The sequence below is a fragment of the Dipodomys spectabilis genome, unplaced genomic scaffold, assembly GCF_019054845.1.
Source record: "Dipodomys spectabilis isolate Male_0828 unplaced genomic scaffold, ASM1905484v1 ptg000017l, whole genome shotgun sequence".
Lineage (NCBI taxonomy): Eukaryota > Metazoa > Chordata > Mammalia > Rodentia > Heteromyidae > Dipodomys > Dipodomys spectabilis.
Genome location: NW_024870694.1, coordinates 6,425,965 through 6,432,036, shown reverse-complemented (window position 1 = coordinate 6,432,036; position 6,072 = coordinate 6,425,965).

The window sequence follows — 6,072 nt, the reverse complement described above, 5'->3', positions numbered from 1 at the left end:
GTATATATTTATTTGATGGCTTTCCAAATTGAGACAATAAGTTCTTATAAGAAAAATTGCCACCGTGGGCTGAGAATATGACTTAGTGGTAGAATGATTACCTAGAATACATGAAGCCCTGGATTTGATTCCTCAGAACCACATAAACAGAAAAAAAAAAAAAACAGAAGTGGCTCTGTGGTTCAAGTGGTAGAGTGCTAACCTTGAGCAAAACGAAGCTCAGGGACAGTGCCCAGGCCCTGAGTTTAAGCCCCAGGACTGGCAAAAAAAAAAAAAAAAAAGAATTATTAAAAAGAAAGAAAATTTGCACATAATTTCAATATCTGTATTACAGTTTTTGACCTCTACAAATTTATTTGTATGGATATGGACCTTTTATTGGCCATTGGTCATGGATGAATTTGAGTTTTTTGAGAGTTTTTACTTTTGTTGTTTAATTGTTTTAGTGCGGTTTTGTTTGTTCCATTTCTAGACAGTGTCTTACTGGGTATTCTAGGCTGGTCTGAAACTTACTACTTATTATATGGCCTAGGCTGGCCTTGAGCCCTGTGATCTGCCTCTACTCCCCAAGTGCTAGGATTATAGGTGTTTCTCACCACACTTAGCAAGTTTATCCTTTTATTGTGGTTTATTATTAAAGGGCATTTCTGTAAGGTGGAGACACTATGCAAGGAAGTGTTCTCTTAGTACTTTCATTTATCTTGCTTTCAGATACATAAAAACAACTTTTTTTCTGGACAGTTTTTATAGACACTGAAAAAGGAATCAGTAAAACTCAGAAAAGGAAGAGAGGGAAACAGGGCATAATGATAGTGAGTAAGTTGATTTAAAAACAATTGTTGGCCAGGCACTGGTAGCTCATTCCTGTAATCCTAGCTACTCAGTAGTCTGAGATCTGAAGATCAAGGTTCAAAGCCAGCCCCAGTAGCAAAGTCTGTGAGACTCTTAACTCCAATTAACCACCAGAAAACCAGAAGTGTCACTGTAGCTCAAGTGCAGTGAGCTGAAGGGACAGCACCCAGGCCCAGAGTTTAAGCCCCACAACTAACAAAGGCTTATTTCAGGATTTGGTCATTGAAGAAAACACTTTCTAAATGCTTATATTAATGTTCTCTTCCTATTAACAGATCGCCACAAACTTAACTAGTTAATATTACACCCGTTTGGTTATTTCACAGCTTTGTAGGTCCTAAGTCCAGATAGACTTGACTGGATTATTTGTTTAGGGTTATAGGCCTGAAATCAAGCCAAAAACCAGAGTGGGGGGAAATGTGCTTTCCAGCTCAGTGAGTTTGCTCACAGAATTTAAATCATGAAATGTAGAAGTGAGGTCACTCATCTTACTGGCTGTTAGGCATCTCTCAGTGGTGCTGCTTCCATTTTCAAGTTAACAGTGGCCTCAAATCCCAAGATGAGTTGATAAGTTGGGAATTTCTGGCTTGGTTTTGGATAAATGAGATCTATCCCAATGATACTTTCAATTGACTCCATGGATTTTTTTTTTTTTTTTAATAATCTTAGCTATATCTCCAAATTACTTTTTCTTTTTACTTGTAGGGCTTGAACTCTGCCTACGTGCTATCCCTCAGCTCTTCAGCTCAAGGCTAGCACACTACCACTTGAGCCACAGCGCCACTTCTGGTTTTCTGGTGGTTAATTGGAGATATGAGTCTCATGGATGTTCCTGTCCGGGCTGGCTTTGAACAGATCCTCAGATCTCAGCCTCCTGAGTAGCAAGGATTACAGGCGTGAACCACTGGTGCCCAGTGACAAATCACTTTTTAAATTACAATGTGATGTGTCATTCACAGTTTGAGGGATCTTAATGAGCAAACTTAGGATCCTGTCTGCTGTAATGATCTAAACATGAGTCACCTAGCTCTGGCCCGCTTGATTGACCAGTTGGATTTCCGGTCTTCAGTACATTCACCTTTGCCAAAGTATGCACTTAGAATGAGCTGTACAGTCATAATGTCCCTGATTCATAAAACCGGAATATTTACTATGGGCAACTAGTAGGATAGTGATAGGCAAAACAATGTATGAGCTGGAGGTATAGCTCAGTGCCAGAGTACTTGCCTAGCATGTGTGCAAGGCTCTGATTTGAAAATATCTATCACTACAGAGGAAAAACTTATGTGGAGATTATAATCTAGGCTTCTCAATGAGCAAATTTTCTTAAGGATAAGTAGTAAAAAATTTTTTTTCTGTATAGCTAATGTGTAATGATTTTTATATGGAGTAAGTTGGAAAGATGGATGCAAGAATGAAAGTAAAGCAACATTTTCCTAGCCATTCCTCAGATCCTTGGGAAGGACTATAATGGTCTTTCCAGAATTTTGGGTATGTTGGTCATAATACTATCTAGCAAATCCAATTATATTAGAATACCTGAATCATACTGTAACAGATTATGACAGTCGTGTAGATGATGGTAGTGTGAAATGAATCAGTATAAGCTAATACATTTAGCTTGTGATGAATAGCATCTAAAGCCACAGATTTGAAGAAAGGCACATTGCTCTAGAAAGTTGATTTGCCTGCTGAGAGAATTGTATGCAATTACTGCTTTAAAACAATTTGCTTTTGTTTGAAGGATAGGATTTAGGCACATAGAAACATATACTCAACGAAACCAGGTATATGAAGAAATGCCTATAATGTAATAAAACATTTGTGAGTTCTTTTTGCAAATGTTTGTCTTACATATTCTAGGCAGTGTTTGCTTCCATTAAGACAATAAAACAAAAATGCCTGTTCTCAAAGAGCTTACATTTGATGAGAATGACAGTAGCAAAGAATTAAGTTATAAGGGTAAAATATGATGAAGATCTTTGTAAGGTAGAGAAGTGAGAATGTGCATGGAGGGTTCCAAAACATCAACTGACTAAAGGACGTTATAATGCTATTGCTTTAGAAAAAAACAATTCAGCTAGAGATTGAAATTACCAAGAAAGTACAGTAATGTAGGGTGGTTTTTTGTTTGTTTCTGTTTTATTGTTGGTCATGGGGATTGAACTCTGTGCCTGAACACTGTCCCTCAGCTCTTCAGCTCAAGGCTACCACTACCACTTGAGCCACTGCACCACTTCGTTTTCTTTTTTTTTTTTTTTTTTTGTCGGTCGTGAGGCTTGAACTCTGGGCCTGGGCGCTGTCCCTCAGCTCTTCAGCTCAAGGCGAGCACTCTACCACTTGAGCTACAGCGCCACTTCCGGTTTTCTGGTGGTTTATTGGAGATAGGAGTCTCACGGTCTTTCCTGCCCTGGCTGGCTTTGAACCGCGATCCTCAGATCTCAGCCTCCTGAGTAGCTAGGATTACAGGCGTGAGCCACCAGCGCCCGGCAAGGGTAATTTTATTTTGGTCCGGTAGTGGGGCCTGAACTCTGGGCCTGGGCGCTATCCTTCAGCTCTTCAGCTCAAGGCTAGCGCTCTACCACTTGAGCCACAGCGCCACTTCTGGTATTTTTCTTTTTGCTTATGTGGTGCTGTGGAATCGAACCCAGGGCCTCAGGCTTGCAAGGCATGCGCTCTACCACTGAGCTACCTTCCCAGCCCCCACTTCGTTTTCTAAGTGGTTTATTGCCCAGGCTGGCTTTGAACCACAATCCTCAGATCTCAGCCTCCTGAGTTGCTAGGATTACAGGCATGATCAACCAGCACCCAGCTAAAATGTAGTTTTTGTAACAAGTCATTCTTGTTTGTAAGTTTTGCTCCTAAGATATTAATGGACAAATGGAGTGATAATGTACTATTGTTCTCAGTAGTTTGGTTTTATCCCAATGATCAAGATTTACTTGTAAATGATACTTGTCAAATGTGGAGGTCTTACTTTAATAAAAAAAGGATGTCTGCCCAGAGTTAGGTGATCTAATCAAACATGTTGAGATTACATAGGTTACTTGTGGTTTTTCTGTATCCTTAGCCTTATAAAGTACCCTCTTTAATTTGACCTATTAAAACACATGCTGACTATATACATTGAAAAATAATGAAATTAAAAAATTACATCAGCATTTCCCACACAAGTGTAATTTTATCTCCCACAATTATTTGGAGGGAAGACTTAAGGTAGCAAAAGGTTTGAACAAAAACATCTATCAACTTCTAAATGTAGTGGCCAGGTGAGGGCACTAGTCTATAAGATGAAAAGACTTGACCTAGATGACTTTATGTACTTCCTAATGCACTGAGAGATAAGAGGAGATCCATTGATATGATTAGTAAGAATTGTTATGGGTCAAATTGTTTTTTCACACTAGTAAACTAAAGTGGCTTATGAAGTTCTTTCTCTGTCTTGTACTTATTTCCCTCACCTCACCACTCTCTTCATTGTTCTCTGTTTACTACCATTACCGTTTACTACCAATTCTGCTCCTAGAGAAGACCCAGTACTGCCTTTGAACTCATGCTGAGTTTACTCTCTTCACTGACATCAGCACACCCAGGTTTTTATTGATTGAGATAGACTTGTAAATGTATACCCCTCTAACCACTTACCTTCCCAATCTCCACAGCCTGAATAGCTAGAATTACAAGTGGGGGCTTCAACATTTACTTCCTCTTTCTTTTGCTTCATTTGGCTAAGAGTTTGTCAATTTTGTTTATCAAAGAAAAGATAATGATTCTTCTAGTGTTCTTTTTTCACTCTTAAAATCTGCCCTAATCATTATTTCTTTACATCTACTAATTTTAGGTTTGGCTTTTATTTTTCTAAGACCCTGAGTTCATCATTAGGTTATTACTTGAGAACTCTCAGATTTTTTTTTTTGAAATATAGAAACTCACAGCTAGAGATTTCCTTCTTTTCTTTTGTAAGGTCTTAATTTCCCCATTGATAACTTGGCCAGGAATGTAGTCATCTTGGTTGACAGTCATTTGCGTTTAGAGCTTCAAACATGGTTCAATGCTTTTCTGGCTTGAGTTTTTCTTAAAAAGTCTACCTTTGTATGTAAATTGGTATTACTCTTTTGCAGCTTTGGCATTTTAGTACAATGTGATGTGGAAAAAATTTTTTCTGGTCATGTCTATTTGGGGTTTCAGTGCCTTTGTACTTGGATGTCTGTCTTTTCCTAGGTGTGGAATTTTTTGCTATAATTTCCTTGAATTTGTTTTATATGCCTTTAGTATATCAATTTTTTTTTCTATCTTAAGAATTCTTAGGTTTGGTCTCTTGATTATGTCCCAGCTTTCTTGAAAGTTGTGGAAACTTTTTTTTGTTGGTGGTGGTGGTGTCTGGATGTAATATTTCCTTAACTTTGTCTTCATTCCCTGATATTCTTTCCTCTTCTTGATGTGATCTATGGTAATACTTTCCATTGTATTTTTATTTGATTTATAGGGTTTTTAATTTATAACATTTCTATTTGTTTTATTGTTTTGTTTCTGTATCTCATTTTTTAAAGTAATTTCTGAGTCATGTCACTTGCTTTCTCTGCCAGGTTTTAAATGTGTTCGGTTTTTTAAAAAGAGGTAGCCGAGTAAGAACAGCACCACGCACGTGGTATTCAGGTAAGGGGTAGGTTTATTCAGTAGACCTGCTGGGACCAGGCAAGCTTGGCACTCCACGTGGCTGGCAAAAGAGAGCGTCTGGCCCCGGGTTAGGCCTTATATAGGGTAGGGGCAAGGAAAGGTGTGCCCAGGTAAAGGGAAGTGGGATCTGGTGGGAGAAAGGTGTGGCCACATCAGATTAAGATGTGACCTCAGCAGATGCAGATGTGACCTCTTCCAGGTGTCCCAGTTGCCTAGGTAATGCAGGTACTGGGCGAGGTCTGTTTGCCGTCCAGGAATGGACCTTATAAAATGAACTTCATGTTTGAATCATTTTTGAAGTCATTGCTTATTTCTTTAAAGTAGACTTTTGAATTCTTTATCTTGCATTTCAGCCATTCCATTATCTTTGGATTCCTTATTGAGGACTTATGAGCTTTTTGGAGGAGTCATCTTACCTTTATAGTGTTTCTTGTGTTCATGTATTACAAGTCTGTTATCTGTTGATATGGATATTTCTTCTGGCTTCATTTAAAGGATTTGAAGATTTAATCTTCAGTACTAGTCAGAGATGAGAAAGCAAAC